This window comes from Pogonomyrmex barbatus, unplaced genomic scaffold (assembly GCF_055798465.1).
Source record: "Pogonomyrmex barbatus isolate J1 unplaced genomic scaffold, ASM5579846v1 scaffold1, whole genome shotgun sequence".
Lineage (NCBI taxonomy): Eukaryota > Metazoa > Arthropoda > Insecta > Hymenoptera > Formicidae > Pogonomyrmex > Pogonomyrmex barbatus.
Genome location: NW_028297098.1, coordinates 3,438,779 through 3,458,921, shown reverse-complemented (window position 1 = coordinate 3,458,921; position 20,143 = coordinate 3,438,779). Strand labels below are relative to the sequence as shown.

At 37.1% G+C, this 20,143-nt stretch overlaps 1 protein-coding gene and 1 long non-coding RNA gene across 6 annotated transcripts in view; one reads left to right on the top strand and one right to left on the bottom strand.

Annotated features, from left to right (window-relative positions):
• LOC105432505 (uncharacterized) overlaps nt 1–20,143 on the top strand; it is a 117,413-nt gene that overhangs the window by 63,998 nt on the left and 33,272 nt on the right. The gene's annotated exons all lie outside the window — the stretch shown is intronic.
• On the bottom strand, nt 16,107–18,922 carry LOC148937958 (uncharacterized). 2 transcript variants are annotated; one of them, XR_016139871.1, is made up of 3 exons: nt 18,191–18,922; nt 17,766–18,035; nt 16,107–17,069 (listed from the first exon to the last, which is right to left on the bottom strand). It is a non-coding gene; the product is annotated as an uncharacterized LOC148937958 (long non-coding RNA). The 2 variants fall into 2 exon arrangements; XR_016139867.1 differs by having other exon boundaries at nt 17,766–18,922.

Here is a 20,143-nt window from a genome sequence, read left to right as displayed (position 1 = left end):
TCTGCGATTGTTTTGGTACCTTGTCGTTGATAATCTGAAGGCAAGATACTTGTCTTGCTAATCAACGGTCTTACTAATTGAAAGATTCAGATCAGATATCTTGTAAGCAAAAATTATCATCGAGACAACATAAGTATGCATTAAGTGCTTACCTCAAATCATTAGGTAACTTTGTACACCTTGCACTTAATATTGCTTTTGGGCAAATACCTTATTATCGATGTAAGAATAAATTTTTGTTGAGATGGAATGGAATATACAAGAATAAAGCAGTTAATTAACATTATTCATATGTGAGTGGCTTCTTATTGTAACGATCTTATATAACGTGAGTTTCGAATACATATTGCATTAACTTTTTGGATTTTTAACAAAAAGTCCATCTATTATCGATATTATCTTATTTGAATAAGAAAAAAATTTGACTTCATGCAAAGTAGTTAACGACTAAAAAACAAAAGTGTTTTTCCGACAGTATTTATCGATAATTTGATAAATTATCAGATATAATATTGAATAAAGATATTTATGTATAAGCAGAACTGTTCAACATTAGATGCATTAGATTGTCCAATATTTCCAATCCGTTTATTTATTTTAAAACAATAAATACATAAGAATAATTATTAAATTTAGACTTTTATTTGATAATAATATTAACATAGATGTCATCCTTATAAAAAGAACCACAATCCCAAAATGAACTCTCGAAAATACATGATTTATATATGCATCTTTTTATTTTTTTATCCAAAATCTTCCTATTTCTTAAAAAGTTACAATAAAGATTCTTTGTATTCCTTCTGAAATTCTTGTAAAACTTTTAAAATTTATTTCCCGTTATATAGATCCTCCTTTGTGCATCATAATCTTTGCTGCAAAATGTAAAAACGCTGCGGTTTAACACATTTTTCTTTGGCAATTGATACAATTATTTAACATTGCTGTCCTTGGAATGACGAGAGTTCGAACAGCGGCTTAATGTCGTGGAAATCACTCGCAATCATGAACTGACGGGTCCGACCGCACGACAAACATGGCATGAAAGTAATCTAACGCTGCGTGTACCGCATGCGGTACACACGAGTCCGATACTTATTCTCCCTGTATGTACACGCGTAGGTACTTACTCTCCCAGTTCGCACGAGGAATTGCTTGGGCGCCTGGCAGAATCGAACACGTACGTACGCCCGTCGTGTATGACCTGCGATAATACGTGTTACGGCTTGAATCGATATTTAAGAGAAATAGCAAACCGTGCGGAGAGTCAAACCGTGCGAAATCGCGTTATATCACATAATAGACATCGAGATCAGAAATTATTTATTGTCTTTTATTTACGTCACACAGGTATATTGAATGTGCTTCTTTTCTCTCTTGCTAATCGACAATTCCAATTTTTTTTTACATTCCTACTCGTGAATCGATCGCTAAACAAAGTTTCAAGATTTCTCTCATAATAATACTCATTAATAGAAATAATTATACTTTATATAAAAGTAACGACGTTAAAAGTAACGTCGAAAATTTTTTTAATCGTATTCAATAAAGTAGATATTAAATATCTTGTTTTTATTTTGACGGAAGTGTTTTAAAAATATTTTTTTTCTGATCATTTGTTGATGCCGCGTGAGGATTGTATGTAGGAGGCAGCGCTGCGTCGCGCTTCCAAGAACTGTATAGACGGTACATAGGCGATCAAGGCAATTAATTTGTTCGTGCTTCATGCGTGACAGTCGGCGCCAGGTCCCTCGTTCGGTCGGATTGAGTTCTAAGCTCGAGGCGAAGATCGAGAGCGCCCCCGCCGTGGCATGCGACGGCGGTAAAGGCGGAGGCGGCCGAACGCCACCATTGCTACCAGAAGCAATGCGCTGGCTCAGGAAATTTCTACATCCGGTGTACGTTACGGGACATAAGCCGAATGGGTGTTGAGTGACGTCTAATACCTTAGAATTGCGTGTTCGCCCCAAGCGAGAGCGCCGTTTTCTCGCGGAAGAAGAGACGCTGCTGAGAACACTCTTGCTCTTCTTGGATTATACTCGGACGGTTGGCGATCTGAATGTACACCTATATCCCGTATATGTGAAGACATTCCACTTCCGTGTGTACGAGCCATATTCTATAAGTTTATTTTTTATGAGTTATTTTCGAGTGTTTTATTTACAATTAATGAATAACAAGCACTAAACTTTCTAAATTAGCGATAAACGATTATTATTTTCAGTATATAAGCATTATCTAATTAAAAAGCTTTATCATAATTAAATAAATATTGTCTCATTTTCCAAGAAAATATAATTGTATTTTGAAGTATACGATATGTCACATTTTAGTGACTTCATTCATTGAGTTTTTGTCTAGTATACTCCGCACGAGTCTCTTTCGATTTTTTTATCTAATATATTTAAGGATCGATAAACTTAATATATGCACAGATAATATGAATAATTTTTTTCGTTCTTTTTGAATATTTTGTTTCATAAACCTGTGTTTTATTTTATCGTCTTCCACTTTCCGAATGACTTGGTAAATCGATCGCGGTCGCTCATGACATATTTATTTGGGGCATTCAACCGCGATTGAATTTGCACCCGGTGACAAAGTGTAAAGTCCACCATTATCGGAAGAGGAAGTAAATCGCGTGGACCGAAATCTATAAAGTCGTAAGAATGATCGATGGTCGAATCGAGTCGGCGATCCGTGTACGTTACGGCGGATAAAAGTCGACATCTTTCGATTGCGACACGTTCAATGAAGCTTTCCAATGGCAATAATTGCGACGACAGAATCATCTTTTCATACGACATATGCCATGTCGTACAAAGCACACGCGACTGGCAGATTCCCGCGTTTCATTTTTTTTCTTATTACTATCTCGGCTCGCACAAAATTCGATCCGAGAGACAGCCATTGCTGACGGTCGTTAACCGAACGAGCGGGTCGTGCATTGAGATCGGGTTATTGCACCTTTAATGTTGCCTCCCTGGGAAATATCCAAGATTCGGCCACAGAAGAAGCGTATAGACCGCCACGCGCGTGTTCATTTACACGCACGTGTGCGCGTGCTAGCACACGAAAGAAGCCGCATGTATATTCCGTTTCCACCCTCGTGAAATAATAAAGTCTTCTCTGCCTACGCGTTCGCGCTCATTGTTCTTCGATACGTGACGGGAAAAAAACGTAAAGCTTATAATCGATTATTCCACGTGTTGTGGAATCGCTCGGCGGCTCGTGCCTGAGGATATTAGCCTAAAGGAACCCTACCTCTTTGGTGCTCTACCGTTGAACTTTTTTAAATTCTCTTTTGATATTATTGTCTCTTCATAGGAGATATATTTTTACAATACTAGTTTTATTATTGTAGTATCATTCTCTCAATATTTGAGAATCAGACATGTACGAATGACAGGATTTGAATGAGTTTTTAGCATAGATTAATATAATTAACTTACTCTTTTATTAGAAAAATTTTTATTATATTAAAAACTTTGTATAGAATGTATGTAAAAAATTATTTATGAGTATCGATTTTTAGCAGTATTTTCCCTCTACTTTTCATTAAATATTCACGATGATTCACCGCGATATGAAAAATTACTTACAAGTGCACTTATCGCATCACCGTATCTAATAAATTCTAGAAAGTTTGTAACATATATGGTAATTACACGAGATTGTCGCTTACATGATAATTTTAATGAGATCACGAATATGCGACGATATCGGTATCGAAACCGTTCGAAGCCGCGAGACGGACGGTTCGAATCAGGAATCCGGTTGGTCGAGAAGACGAGAGGCGTAATGAGGATCATTTCGTCGCTCTAATAAATCAACTCTTTCGTTTTGCGCTGCGTGGATGCGCAGGCAGGTACGAGGACTTCGGGAACTTAATCGCTCACACGTGAGGGATGAATAGGGATGCTTACGATATCTTGACACTACATCGATCCCATATTACGTGGAAGGACTAATTATGAAGTTACTTTACATTGATAATTAAAGGCTCTTTGGCGTACTGTGTATATCGAGTGAATAGATAAAAAAGTCTTATGTAGTTAATTTCAGATAAGCCTTTTAACTGAAATTTAATTTAGTTACTTACCTTAGTTACTTTATCAGGGAAAGATATAATTTATAAAATTAACAAAATAAGTTATAAAAATAATAATGTTTAATTAAATTTAATTGAACATACATTTTTGTAATACTTATTAGTCGATTTAGTTTATGTCGAAAAATATTGGTTAATAGTATTTAATGGCGAATGAGTAACCGATAAAATTTAAACATTCTTAGAGATAAATCGGACTTCTTCAAGGAAAAGAATTCATCAGATGTTTCGGACTTGAATCCTTTGTAATCATGTCACCGATCGGCTTTGTAACTCGTCATATGTTTCGCGTAATCATCCGTGTGACATGCTTGAATTTTTTTCATGTTTCTTTACGTCGCTTTGTTCACGTTCACTTGCTCCGGAGCTGCCGTATCAAGCCGATCTCATTTCTCTGGCTAAAATCAACATAGTTAATGGGAAGGGATGGAAGCGACATAAAGTTGAGTGTCGTCCGTCGCGGATCGATGTAAATGATGTCAGGCAGCGAGGATGCATGGCGATTTCCAGTTTGTATTACCGAACTGGCATGACGCTCTGTTCGCGCTCGATCGCGCGAAGCACGGGAACTAGGGATAAGGGGGTCAACGATCGTAATTGCCGGGCACGTGGGGTTCCAATTAAAAAGTCAATCAGCCCGTTTCTTGGATGTGATGATCCGTTAGACGAACGAAAGGTAGAGAAGAATCTCATATCGACGCGTAAATATGAAAAACGTAATATTTAGAATTTATTTTACTGGTATTATTTTCAATTGGTAATTTTCATCTAGTATTTCAATATTTTCGTTATACGTGCTACATTAATTACGCGCGATAGTTGAGAACTAGCATGCATAATCCGCAACAAGACAATCTTAAGCGTTGTAAACTCAGATATTTGCATGGATGATTTATAGCTATGCCTATAAATTCTTCCGTTGTTTTACTAACCAGCTACGATTAACCGGCCGAGCAATTCGTGATGAGTTTGAATTCCATTTCGGCTCGTCGCAATAACGAGCTAGAGTGCTCGTAAAAGAGTTGGTCCGTTCTTAGATAGGTTGCGCACCCTCCATGAAACGGGCGATATAAACTTCGGGACAGCTGTGCCCTCCAAAACGGCGTAAATCTCCCCTCTCTTTCTCATGCCCCCCCTCTGGTTCGGTTGGTATCGTTAATGATCGTGTAAATCACAATGAACGGCCAAGTAGCACGAATAAGACGGGGAGAGCTATGGATCGTCTGGATTTAATCGACCGCCACCATGCGCGCGGACATAAGGGTAGACGACATGAGAGTCGTCGGCCCCCATATCCTCGTTACCAGCACTGACGTCACTGGGTTTCTGGAGCTACCTAATGAGCGTCTTGGTGTAGGGGCTGCCCCGGTGGCAATTAACTTTTCTACCGTGGCTATGATGGCACGTCACGGCCGATGACAGGTACGCCGAGGATGAAATAGAGAGGCAGGGCGAGAGCCAAGATTAGCGGTTAATTCGATGACGTTGAAAGCTGTAAAACTATCATCGCTTTACTCTCCCCAGGAAGATATCTTTTTTTTTTAAACATTATCTATTTCATATATTAATTGAAAGAGAAAGCGAATGAAAGCAAATTGACTCATAGATATTTGAAAGTAAAATCTGTGATGATGCTGATGTAGTTTACTATTGCATACAGATTATTTAATCATAATTTTGTTTTGTCAAAACAAAATTATTATTTACATTATTAAATTACCGTTAATCGAGAATTAACAGAGAAAATCATAAAGTATTGGACATCTCAATATATCTTTCTGAAGAAATGATAAAGTATCTTTTTATCTAACTCTGCTAGACTATTTTCTATTTTATCTTTTCTTTTGATTTTCTTTTTTTTTCCTGATCAAAAAAAAGAAAAGAAACGATGGAATACTACTGTTGTACCTGGTAGTTTAGTCAAGTTCCCTTTTGGCGAACGACTTTTCGTAGTTAGAGACCATTCTACTCGCGAATGTCCGGCGTTAAAGTTTGCTCACGTATTATTTTCCTTCTCTCCTGCATTGCTTCTCTTCATCTGGGGGACACGTTGGGAAATGTGCTGGTCGGGTTATAACAATCTTCCATTATTGAGAGCCTTGTTTACAAATCGAACTCTCTCGGCGAGTTGATCGTGCACGTTCAACCCACCCAGAACTCCCGAGAGCAATGGCCATCGACTTTAGTTTAGAGTATTGCCACCACCGGCGTCCGCCCCCGCGTACCGTCACCGTGCTAACCCCCTCGAATCAGGTCCAGGGGAGACTCCGAGTTTTCTCAAGTTTTCGGGCGCCACCGCTACCGCCGCCACCCGGCAAACTTTATTCCGCTGACTTGTCGTGAGACCAGTGCGTCTTGTTTTGTCCGCATTTTCCACCAGTTCGTCCCCTCGGGTCGGGCGTCGAACCCGGTCATGTAACTTTTGAGAGGGATGGTGCCTAGAACTGAAGAAGCTCTCCGCTAGCTTCTTGCGACGTAAGAGGGGGAAACTCCTCGGTACGTTCGGATCTTATGCTCGGACAATTTTATTCGTTCATGCAAATGTCGGCATTACGTACCGCGTTTACCTCACCAATGCGAGCGACCTACGTTTCCAGGTCGAAAGCATACGTTACAGAAGTCGCATGAATGCTTGTGCATGAAAAATTCTATTCAAGAGAAGAATATCAAATATAAAGCATCTTTTCTCTCCAGCGAATGCATTGATCCGAGAAGTGGTTAAAGGTACTATTAATGATATTTTATATTTTATGTTTTACATTTATTATTTTTCTATTAATTATTAAGCTTATAATTTTCTATATTTCGTTTCGTTATTATTTAATATATATAATATTATAAAATGAGATAGATTTTATAAAGGTTAAGAAAACATAGAGATATTATATAGATATGTAGATATTATAATAGATATTATAAATTTTGTTTCAACAGTAAGATTCAATTCAAACTTTATTGAATATGGCAAAGTTACAACATTTCTTTGTGTATAGAATAGAAACTTCAATATTTCCGATATTCTCCCCACACACACGCGCATACACACACACACACACACACACACACACACACACACACACACACACACACACACACAAAAGTATTCTCGCTATCGCTAACTATCACAAACGGATAATAAGCATACCGACTTAGATATGGTTGATGTGACGTATTGCATGCTACTGCATCAAACGTGGAGGCAGTAAAGCCTCTGAATAAGGGTGAGAGGAGCATACGGTGACTCGAACACGCGCTTGTATCGCGAATCGTCTCGGCTTGTAATACGATATGAGGGCGATAACGACCTGAATGCGTTATCGTCCTTCCACGACGACGACGAATGCGCGTATTGCATTCCTCACTTGCGTCAGACTGTCGCGTGTGTATGGCGCACACGTCGTGGATAGGATCTCTCGCTCTCGTGATTGAGACAGAATGGTACGTCTGTGTGAGCGAGCTCATTGGGACGGGTCAGTGATCGCGAGACTAAATATTTAGAAGATGATCGATGTCACCGCTCTTTCCGCTTACATTATCAGGAACCATATCTCAGCTGGCCGGGAAGGAGGTGTGGTCACTCTTTTCGTAGATTACTTCATTGAATTATTAACGCCGAGAGAGACGCTGACTCATTTGATGTATTTAGATTGCAGTGACCCTTTCAGATAAGACATCCCGTAGGCAGATTTAGCGTTGATAAAATTAGAAGCATAAAATGGAAAATCGTAAACGCAAGCTGGGTAGAAGATGCAAAAGAAGATGCAAATGATGCCATGATGCAATTTACTAGCCAAGATGATTGCTTTCGCTTTTTATTGCTTATTTTCTCATCAAGCATTTATATAAAACAAACGCAAATCACAAAATACGAAATTTATCGCGACAGTTTTTATGATGAGAATGTTGCCTAATATATATGTGAATATCATAGCGTAATATCAATGCGATGTATAAAATGCTGGAGTTAATCGGTAATTTCGTACATTTTGTTAAATAAAACATATTCAACGATTAATCATGAGTTTTCTCCTTTTCATTCTTCCCTCTTTTTTTCATTTTCTTATACTTTCATATTGCTAGAAAGTTCGTTCAGGTTTACACGTGTCATTGGGTTACTTCGGCAACTACTTCAGTACTAAATATAGTATTTTATGTAGGATGAAGGGTACATGACAGAATCTACATGTAGAAATCATGGCTTTACATTCTTAGAGATCGAAACAGAGACCAAACGGTGGCATCCCTGTCGCAGATATCGACTTTCAGTGACGACGATCCCGTGGAGACTCGTGAAAAATTCATGAACTCACGTCTGTTTGATTGCCCCGCTCTGCCCACAATTTTCCACCCGTTCTCGAATCTTGCTTCGTTGCTGTATTTGATTAATTTGACAAGCTGTATTTGACAATTTTACAATATTGAATAGGGAATTATCTAATAAAGTGCTCTATAATCATGGCTATAAACGTGCGTAGCCTTGCTGTCTGCTTCATTTTATGGGTTGTGTAATTATGAAACGAGTAGATACGAAGAAAATATTTGATTTTGCATAACCGCCAATTTAATGGAACGATAGTGCGACAGCAAATATTACGATTAGAAATAGATAACGCACTACAAGCAGTCTGCTGGTAATATTTTACGGGTGATATGACATCATGAAAATTGTTGAATTACTTTCTTGTAACACATGGACATATTTCTTTGCTCACATTATTATGTAATCAAATTATTGCGACATTTACATTATTTTCCACTATGAAAACTAAAATTACAATATAAAAATACAAAAAAATATAATATAAAATACAACATACAATAAAAATGCAATGTAAAAATATGTTATCGTTGTTCGATTTTCAAGATAGGTAACGCATATAGCGGGATATAGTAGGATAATGCGGCGAAATAGCTTTCCATTAAACTTCCGTAAGGAGTTTCCGGAGTTTATGAACAGATCATAATACATGGTAGAGAACCGCCACGTAATGTGCACGTAAAGTCGCTTTTCCTAAAGCCCAGGCATACTTTTCGCATACAACTTTGTTCCGCACCTAGTACAGCATAGCCATAGTCCACGGCGTACTTAGGGATGATACGATCGAAGTGTCGGGGTCTTGGAAACTCGTGGACACTCGACGTGTACGGTCGCTTCTTTTGAGAGTGCTTCATAGCATTCTTCGTGGGAAAACCAAACAAACATCTTCACCTCGCGACGCGGGCGGCCTGGATGTTTAACTACGGTGTGCCCGGGAAGTATCTACCGCGCATCATTGACTACGTATAGTATGAATGAGATGTGACAGAAGCTATGCGATAAGATTCTATGTGAATGAATTGATATTTCGATAAGATTTAATGAAAAACAACTTGTCATGTACATGGATGTATATGATTATTTTCAAGGGCATTGCATTAATTGGAAGATGTAAAACGATACATATTGCCGTATAATTTCATATCGCGTCCGAGCAAACTGGATAATCATTTAGAGTGATGACGTGTTTAGTTATTGTGAAGAGATTAATAAACACGCTTTAAGAAAATGTCACCATTCAATCAGCGCGTGTTAATGGATTCGTATTAGCTTCAGGAAGAACGGAAAGGAACGAGAGATGTTAGCTACTTAAACGGTCGAGTTTGTGCTATCATCAGAAACGTAAATGTTATGGTCGCCGTTTTGCCATCAAGGTTTTGTTTTTTTTTTTGCTGATTTGACTTATCATCATAACTAGATTTCTCTAGATTATGATGAAACACTCAATTATCTATAAGAATAAAGCTTTTTTAATTTTCCTAGAATTGTGGTAATATCTACAATACGAGTAACTGTTGAAGTTTAAACACTTTAGATAACAGCTCTGGCTGATGCATGCGATCATGTTGATGATTGCGTGAATGATGACATTATTTGAAAATTTAATCGAATTTGACATTGCTTGAAATTATAACGATAGCAGTTTTATATTATGTTAACATTACTCTTTCTTGGTTATCGTATCTTAAGCTATTTAATGTCGAATTATTGATATCTAGATATCTCTCACAGAATACTCAATTAGATTTTTTAATTCAATATTTAGACATCGCAAAATTAACTACAAATTCTTGATCGCAAAATTAACTATAAATTCTTGATCGCTTACCTTTTGTCGGAAGCGAGAACCTTTTGTGGAACGATAATCTTATTCAGAGTCTCATATATATATATGTTATGTATAATTATGTTCGTGAGACAGTTAATAATCATGCCTGGCTTGCGCAAGTTCAGCGAGAGAGGAGCCGACTAATCGTCCCGTTAATAGACGAATATACTGCGTGAGGTGAAGAGGAGGAAAATAAAACACGAAGACCTTAGCTAGTTAAGCCGTTGAGTTTGTCGGCGTCGTTGTAAGAGTACAGGTCTTTAAAATGACTTTACACTACCTACACGTCGTCTATACGTCGTTACCGAGACCACCTACAAAGAGATCTCCTTCGTGGTTCGCGCAGACGTGCCCCGCAAATTCGAGGTTTCGTTCGGAACCCATTCGCGGACCTGCCGTTCGGCAGGCCTTAATAGCCTGATCGATTAGGCTCGAGAGAAAAAACTCGCACGCTGGATCACGCCTAATAGGCTGTTATTTTGCGCTGACCACGACACAATTACATATTCAATCAAAGAATCATTATTCTCGAATCTATGTATCAATCCCGTAACTGATAATAACTGTTATACCGTCGACGAAAATCATTGTATCGTCGCGGCATGGTGGTACAATTTGCCATAAACGTCGCGTATTATGATTATAGTGAAGACGAGGTCGGAAATACGTTACAAACGATAAATTTCTTAGAACGTAAAATTTTTCAATGATAAAACATTGCTGTGATCCATAGCGACATTTTTTTTTTCTTACATCCATTACATTGCGTTTCTAAATATTTTTTTATTAATCTGTATTTATATTTATATATTATATTTTTGTATTAATTAAATTTGTGTGATCTTTTTATTATTAGTAGTATTACGAATAATGACGCGATTAATAACGTGATTCAAGGTTTGTAGGTCAACTGCATTGTAGCGCAACTGCACATGTGGTACACAAAGAGACGAGGAACGTATCGTTTCCTGGTAATGAACTTGTTTAAGAATCGCTAAGGCGCACGACTAATATTTGCACGTCAATTTGTACATGGATTCGTGGCCGAGGTGTTTGTGCATTTTCGTTCTCCACTTTTAAGCGCATGCGACTTCGCACGGCGACGTACGTACGTAAAACGAATCGCGAATTATTCGGAGCAGACTAAAGCTCGCAAACTGGGGATTGTCGGTGCGAAATGGTAAAGGGGCAATAAACACGTTGGGAAAATATACGACGGCGATTAAATATGTTAATAACATAACGGTGTACGACTAAAGGCGCTTCCGTGACGCAATTCCTTGTTTTGCCATGAGATTTATTATGCTTCAGCAGAGTTTTTGCTTGTAGAATGTCGTGGCTACTTTAGCTTATTGTTAATAATACAGCGGGATAAAAAGTGAAGTGTGGGCAGCGTTATATCATAACACAGTATCGCGGAACATAGCGGGTGTACCAATGTTATGACTGGCCAGTTTATAGCCTTAATCTGGGTCAGATACCGAGACTTCGTTACTTGTTACAAAACAACCCCTTAGTACGCATTGTTCCTGTATCGAGTTTTTAAAATTAATCGACACAACAGATAATTGCAAATTTTCTTATAGAAAGAGATAACGCCTCTACCTAGAGACTTGCATAAATTATTTACCTGAGAGATTGTTGAAAGTTAATTATTGCTTTTTTTGATTGATAATATAATGACATAAATAAATTTAAGTGTGAACTGAATAAGTATATAAAAATATCTATCGAGTTTGTAATTTTACGTTTATAAATTACAAATTATATTTCTGCATGATATATCTTCGCAAGTTGTTCGTTTAACAATGTCATTATTATGTATTAGTATGTCGTTATTAGTATTAGACGCGTTTAAAAATTTGAGCTTTTTGAGATACGATGCGAATGGCGGCACCTTGCAAGGTGACACGGTATTACCGATACTCTGTTTGCGACTTGACGAACGTAACTCGATCAATCAACTGATCGGATTACCGCGTACATATCTCACCTGCACTCTTAAAGCAATAAAATGGATATAGCAGCTATGGATATAGCAGCATCTTGAACGAATGGGTATACTCTTCTACCGACAAAAAGCTTTACGACCATCTCATTCGCGTATTTATGATTTTCCGGATTGTTACGTAACCATTGTAAGATTAGTCTCCACGCTGGATACCGGCGTGCAGAATTCACATCTCGATTGTAACGAGCCGGTAGTGTATCCATGATAATGCCCGATTTGCGATAATCCGTTACGAGCGACAATCCCCGGATTGATACGCGCCGCGTTAATTCGTCTGATGAACAAGCCGACATCCAAAGTGATTGTAATCGCCGAATATTTTCGATCGTCGATCGTACGTCGCATATTTTACCGAGCCGATATTTATATTGGTATTATGTTTGGAATGTTAATGCCGCCATCGATTCTTATTTGTCTCCTTTGCCGCGCCGTTCGATTTTCGTGAAGACACCTTCACGAATACACCGCGTCTGGATGAAATTATGTGAATGGCTGTCTCTCCTGACCGCAAATCGATTTTCTTAATCTCTCCGTGCCGCGTATATTTTCTCTTTCAGAATGCCGATTGGGGATACACGAGCAGCTCCATTATCGTAAAGAGTCTCCTACGTCGATATCGAAACTAAACTTGACGGCAGTTTGTAAAATCCGTCAATGCGCTTTTAATGGTAATAATAAATACCGAGCGTAAATCTGAGATTAAAGTCCATGGGCGATAGCGACGGTGGTTATTTGCGCAAGATGGACTCCTTTCCCTTGCGGTGATCGCGCGTCCTGATACATTTTGTCGACCTTGCGGTCGTGCACTCAGATTTCCCAACGAAACCACCGAGCCATTTTTGTCCTTAGCGTCAAGCTGGTTCCCTTGGCAGAGGAACTTAATGTCTCCTTAATGGCTGCGATAAAGTGGAGTTATATACGTTTGGTGCCAGTATAACGTACTACACGTATGCATGGTAGTACGTTGATACGTGTACGTGTGCACGCACATAATGTGCGCTCGATAGCGTCGAAGTAGATTCATCTACCGACCAAAAGGCAGAGGACGCGGTTGACAATAATTGCTGTTCAAGATAGAGAGGTAATGGTGGATATACGAGCGATTAAATTCCGAATATCAAGGAGTACTTCTCTCTTGAGGCTTTTCTTTCGAGGCTTCTTGGCCTCGGTTCGTTTCTTCAAACTACCATTCTTTTTTAGTATATCTGGCAAGAGTTTCCGTTTTTCAACAAAAATAACATCTCTCGATATCCTTAATTTTTATTTTCTCTATAATTTTAATTCTTTACATTAATCTGAAAATATGAAAAATTAATCTGATTATTCTATTCAAATATATCAATTTTAAATATATAATTGACAATATTATATTGCTGCTTATTAAAAATTATAATATTTTATTTGCGTTAATATATTTGTTAGAAATTTTATCTGGGATAGATTTCAAGATAAAGATATTTCCAAACTTATCATGACATTTTATTCAGCAATATATTAATCTTAATGTTATATAGTCTACATCAGTCGCTTAAGTATTGTGGCTGCATTGAGAGAGAGAATTGACGGTGCGATTATTGAGAGATCAATGCCCGGATGAGATGTTTTGTCGTAAACAAATAACGCTGCGATAAGAATTTCTTACATTTTACTTCTTTTATTTCTTACATTTTACATTTTACATCTTACATTTTTTCTTACATTTCTTTCAATCGCACCGAGTTAAATCACTGAACTAAATTGAATGAAAAGCGCTCGAGCCATCACCTAGAGTTTTCATTCGCTCAATGACAAGGATATGAATAACAGCAGGATTATATGATTACGCGTGTGATCATGAGAGGATATAAATAGATTTTACAATCTATATTACACTTACATAACAGACAATCTAGAATCGCGACGAGTCCAAAACATTGAGAGAGAGATTTCACATTTTCCTTCTACATATATCTGTTTTGATTACAAATATTGTATGTGTGCATCTGATTTCGATATAAATAGGTACGTGAGCACTTCGCATTTTTTCAAAGTTCATGTGATAGATACACAAACGTATGTCGATACGTACATTATCGCAAGATTAGATTATCGCCAATATACCATGGCGCCAATATGTTGGGTAGTAAAATGTGAAACTGAGACAAATGACTACAATAGTGAACGTGTCATTTTTTTTGTAACATTTTAATCGATTTATTTCTAAAATTTTGTATATTTTTCGCTACTTTAATATCTCTTGACATTACATTTAAAATCTATTGAAAATAACTAATTAATCAATATAAATATTATGGCAAATATAATAAACGTTATGGCAAAGTGTATTGATAAATAAAAAATAATGAATGATATAATCTGACAAGATTGGATGCATTTTAAATTTCTTAGTCGCTTTGTTCTTGATAAAGTAAAGTTTATTATTAGAATTTATCCTTGTTAGAACGCCAATAAAACTTGAAGTGGTGGCTTAAGTTGGAGTTAAGAATATATCGCATCAAGAATAGTTCATATTTTTTTTTTCTAATTTTCTGCTTGCATGAAACAGATATAACTTGATCTCTCACATAATCAATCAAAGCGATAACCAACAATAAACTTAGAAAACATCTAAGTAAATTGCCAAGAGATTATGCTCTTTGAAGCTAATAAAAACTAGCATTCTGGAAATCTATCAATTCTACGGAATGGAAAGAAGTATTCTGCGTTGCTCGACCGCCGAAAAAGAATATGCTTATAGCATTGGATTGTATCGTTATCATCGCCATTCCTTTAATTTTCCATTATACCGAGTGCGGAGCAAATATTAAGCAATTTATGTTTTTAATTGATTTTTTTGAAGTTTAGATTTTATAATAACGAGATTACAATCTTTTTCTGTCGGGAAGATACAAAAGATAAAAATCTCTATGAATAAAAAAACATATTCGAACGATTCGGAATTATTTAAAAGTAAAGATGCTTCGCATAATCTTTTGCCGTGTCCGATCCATGAATTAATTAATTGATACGAAAATGTTAATAATAAAATTTTGCGAGCGACCGACGTAATAGACGTGACCGATATTTTCCTTTCCGCTCCAATTTGTAAGTAATGAGGCCAAGGGGAATCCACAGTTGGGAACCTATGAGAGATTCCCAATAGACTGGCGCTGTACAAAAAAACGATACATGGCGGCTTCCTATCGGTGGAGTGCTCTCACGTATATAGCCGTCGCCGGACGGCAAATATTTTTGGCGCCAACTTTTTCCGCAAAGGCCTGTTAGCATTGCGCGAAGGCCTGCGAGGCCGGCCGCGTGCGTGCGTGCCATGCTCGAGCGCGGTAATTATTGACTAAAGACATTATCGACGAGCATATGTATAAAACGCGGCGCGGCATGACTCGCGACTGCGAGCGATCGACCGACTCCATTCAGGAAGACAAGCCTCCGGGCTAAATAATCGACGACGTCGTTTGTCTTTGAAACCGGCATCGATTCGCGCCGCTTGCACACGCGAATAAATTTGTATGTAAATGGACAAGAAACACTGGGGAAAAGAGACAAGAAAAAAGAGAGAGAGGGAGAGAGAGAGAGAGAGAGAGAGAGTGAGAGAGTGAGATCGGTCCGTATGTGTGTCATTAGAGAGAGACAAGATTCTTTGGTAGTTGTTTCCAAATTTTTTAATACCAAGATTAAAATTTTGTGAAATTATTGTACTCAGAATAAATCTTTTTTTTTTTTAATTAGAGAGAAATGTTATAGTCTAATCAGGGGAGGAGAGATTTGATATAGTTCGATAATTGAATGAAAAATACATACGAAGAAATACACGAAAACATATGCAAGAATATGTGATCACGTATAAAAAGAATAGTACATAATACAATACATAATACAACAATACAATATGCTTTGTGTGATCCGCAAAATGTATTGAGAATCAGTTCGAAATAAAAAAAAATCAGCATTTTCTTTGTTATCATTACTAAGAATGTGATTCTTATCAGAAGTGTGATGTCGGTTTACACATTTTATCATCTTATCACACGGTGGTAGACGATTTGTGCCGCTCGCGCGATTGAACTAATAATAGTTGCAATAATAGTAATAATGTATAATATGACTTTATGGCGCGAACGAACAAGATAGCAGTCCGCACGATAGCGCAAATAGATATCGAGTACAAAAATGCAATCCGCACGATACGTTTTAAAGTCGTTTTAAATTAATCATATATTTACTCGGAGTGGCTCTCTATTAATGACAAGACAGAATTGTTTTCCGAATTTTTGTGGAATAAAATTTATATTTGAAAATTATCAAAATTTTTCCTGACGACTATTGATGTATTCTAAAGTTTATTCTTGCATTATTCTTTATGGTACGTCCATTTGCGATTCTCGCTTCGTCGTCATCAGTTTATATTTCTGATCGATGTCGCTAATATTTCTAGTAAGCCATATATACCGTCGGTGTTAAACGAAATTAGTTCTCGGTTATATAAGAAACCTTCTCGATCTTTGTCGAAGTCCGAGAAACTTTCGCTCGATACTTCGTTATTCCGGACTTGTTTTCTTTGCCATTGCACTTTTATTGGCTCGTGAAACGCTCGTAGATCTATTAACGACTTAATTAACTACTTACAACTTAATCACCGCTCGGTTCCCATAGCGTACTCTGGATGCTGATTCTGATTGTCTACGTTGATGAAGCTGTAATCAACACCTGCCTGGGAGAACTGATGTAATACTCTCCGGCGAATTTTCGTCATTTTGGGTCGAGGTGATCGAGATCTCGTGAAAACGCGATTCTGGATAGTCACCTGATAAATAAATATCGGATACGTAGTTGAAGATAAAACTAAATTCGCTGGTGGTTAATCGATCAGCTGTGCGGTTAACCAATACATCGAGAGATTGTGCATGCTGGAAAATTATTTATCACGACTTGCATTATGCGATAAAGAAATCATTCGCACGTGATTGTTCCATTGTAAAAAATAATAGAATTTTCATCAGTCTCGTTATCGTTTGCGTGTCTGCGCAATAGTTGAGATTACGTTAATTAAAGCGATAATTATCGATGTTTTAAACTTGAAATGTAGATTGTCTGGATATCGGTTAAAAAATGTTTGCAGATAGTATAAAGAATAGAACGCTTTCATCGTCTTCAATTTTTTTAGCGCAGTGCATATGAACAGTTATAGATTGTAATATTATTAATTACAAATGTCATCTATTCCAGCATAGACATAATAAATATTTTTGCGTTAGTTTAACAATATTAAAAATATACATCATACGTTTTTACATTGACATTAAAAATATTAAAAACATATAAAAAATCGGCAATTCTTTAATATTTACAATTAGAAATTCACAACGTAAGTTAGAAAGTGCTTTCGATTTATTTTTGTCGTAATATTGTTGAAATGTCGATTTTTACAAAGAGCGATGGCAAAATTTCGTAAGCAACTGTAGTATTTCGAAAGATTTTCATGTTCAAATTTTTACCGCACCTTGGCCCTTGAAGAAAACCGATCGAAACAGAGGGAGAGTCGCATTCCACAGGTACAAGTCTCCAAGTACAAGTGCTCCGCAAACACGGTAAATGTATTTATAGAGGGATCGACGTACGACATCTTCCCGTTCTCTTTGCTTCTCGTCAATGTGTAGACTCGCGATCATCGAGTTCAGGACGCTCGTCATTCACGGATTCAGGCGGCTATATTTGAACATAGGAGGCTGCTTCCGTTGTTGTTCTTCCTCTCAATTGCGTTTTCTATGGACTATCATATTGCTCGGTTAAGTACGGGAATTATCTTCAGTCATTGTACGCGCGGTAAACGCAGTAACGGAAAATGAACGGGATTGAAGGGTGAATTGAATTTTAAATTGAAAACTTGTCGACTTTATTCCCTTCTATTTATTGCGTTTTACCTACTTTTACTTCACCTCGTTGCATTACTAGGAAGCACTTAGTCTTATGCACAGCTGTTACACTTTTTTCCTATGTTTCTAACTTTAATCTGACTCATCCCTTGCCTTTCTGTTCAGCCACTTTACCGCATTATATCAGCGAGATTATCTTCGATAGATTTAGATCATTTTTCAAGCACTCCGATTTTTCCATTGTTATCCCAAGACAGATATGTTTATAAGTCGCAAAGATTAAAGGTAAGAAAAAAATATGTATACACGGGACAAAATAGATGAATTAATAATCGAAATCTGAAGATGATGGCTTCGCAATACTTAGAATCGGAAATTTCCCTGCCGTCCGTAAAATTCCATTGAAGTAGTAAACACCGTTGACGAACATTCAGATGGATTGCATAATTTCTCGACGAGGCATCGGTATCTGCTGCGTGTAGCGCACGCGTATAAATTGTTCGCAATGTGCACGCGACGAAGGCACGAAGTTGTGACTATTTCCGTACATATCTATACATTTCGGACTTTCTCCTAATTTGCATTTCGACGTCTGCCTCGCGCGACCGCAGCGATATTTGCTGTTTTGATTAGAGTGTGAGTAATTTTACGCAAATCTCTTGTCTTAATGGCATTTCAAACGCTCGAAAAATACATTCTTAGAATCATTTTGTCGCATCAGCTTCATGGAGATGACGCGCTCCCGACTATTCATAGTAGTTTACCAATCACTCATAAGTTAGTGCCGTTCGTAGAAATAGTCTTGCCTGGGATACCAATTCATTTTGACAAGGTATTAATCCATAAATCGTCTGAATGACGCATAAGATAAAAAATTATGTTTCTATACCTAGATTATGCTCTCATACATAAAACATGTTAGACGATTTACGCTGTAGAAGTAAAAAGTCCACCAAATATTCACAAGAGAAATATTTTTATATACGTATTTAATATTTTTTATATGATTTTTATCTGATATAATTTTTTCTTTAAAGAAATTTATTTTATTTTCGAAGAGTAGTAAGAGTTAAGCATTGGCTTAGAAAAATCATCTTTATCTTTATAGATTAATAAATATCTCACGATATATCATGTGTAAAATATAATCATAATAGCAGAAATACCAGAGACCGACATGTTACGCGGATGTCATATTTGTATAATTCGTAATGCGATGCTTCTGACGATGCACATTAATCGTAGACTGCCAGATAAGCGATACTTATCCTAAATGTTAATTTATTGTGCTTTTAGAAGATGTGTCAGAGTAACAAACAGAGAAAACATTTCTTGTGAACCGTAAATTACGGTGACGTAATTTCGATTGCACATATGCCGTATAAAGCGACATTGTCTTCACGTGACTTCATTATATTCCATATTTCAACTTGAGAGTAAAATTATTAAATTTTCTCATTAAATTTTGAGAACTCTGACAGCACAACACACACACACACACACACACACACACACACACACACACACACACACACACACTAACAAAAATTTGAAATATATCTTTCTTGAAATATATCTTTTTACAATATATATTGTAATAATAATTAACATCTTTATATTACTCTTATGTACTGGTCATTGATAATGAAAAAAAATGCCCCAATTATCATCTCATGTTCAAAAATTATTAAGCTGGACTTGTTTCCATAGTCCAATAGTCTAATATTAATAATATTACATTCATCAATATTACATCTTCAAAGCGATGTCGAGAATTAAGTTTCAATCATATCGTTCAATCGATTTAGTAGAAATTGAATTGACGTCTCATTAATGAAGAAAAATGTCTTTGCCGGTGAGAGAATTACGCGCGAGAGAACGATTCCTTCTCGGGAGGATCGAATCAATTTGTCGACAACCAAGGATGCGTCGAAGCACATATTTACGCGAGATTATCTCCATGGCTTGCTTTTTCACTGTTGGCGAGGGCAAAAAGGTGCCGTTG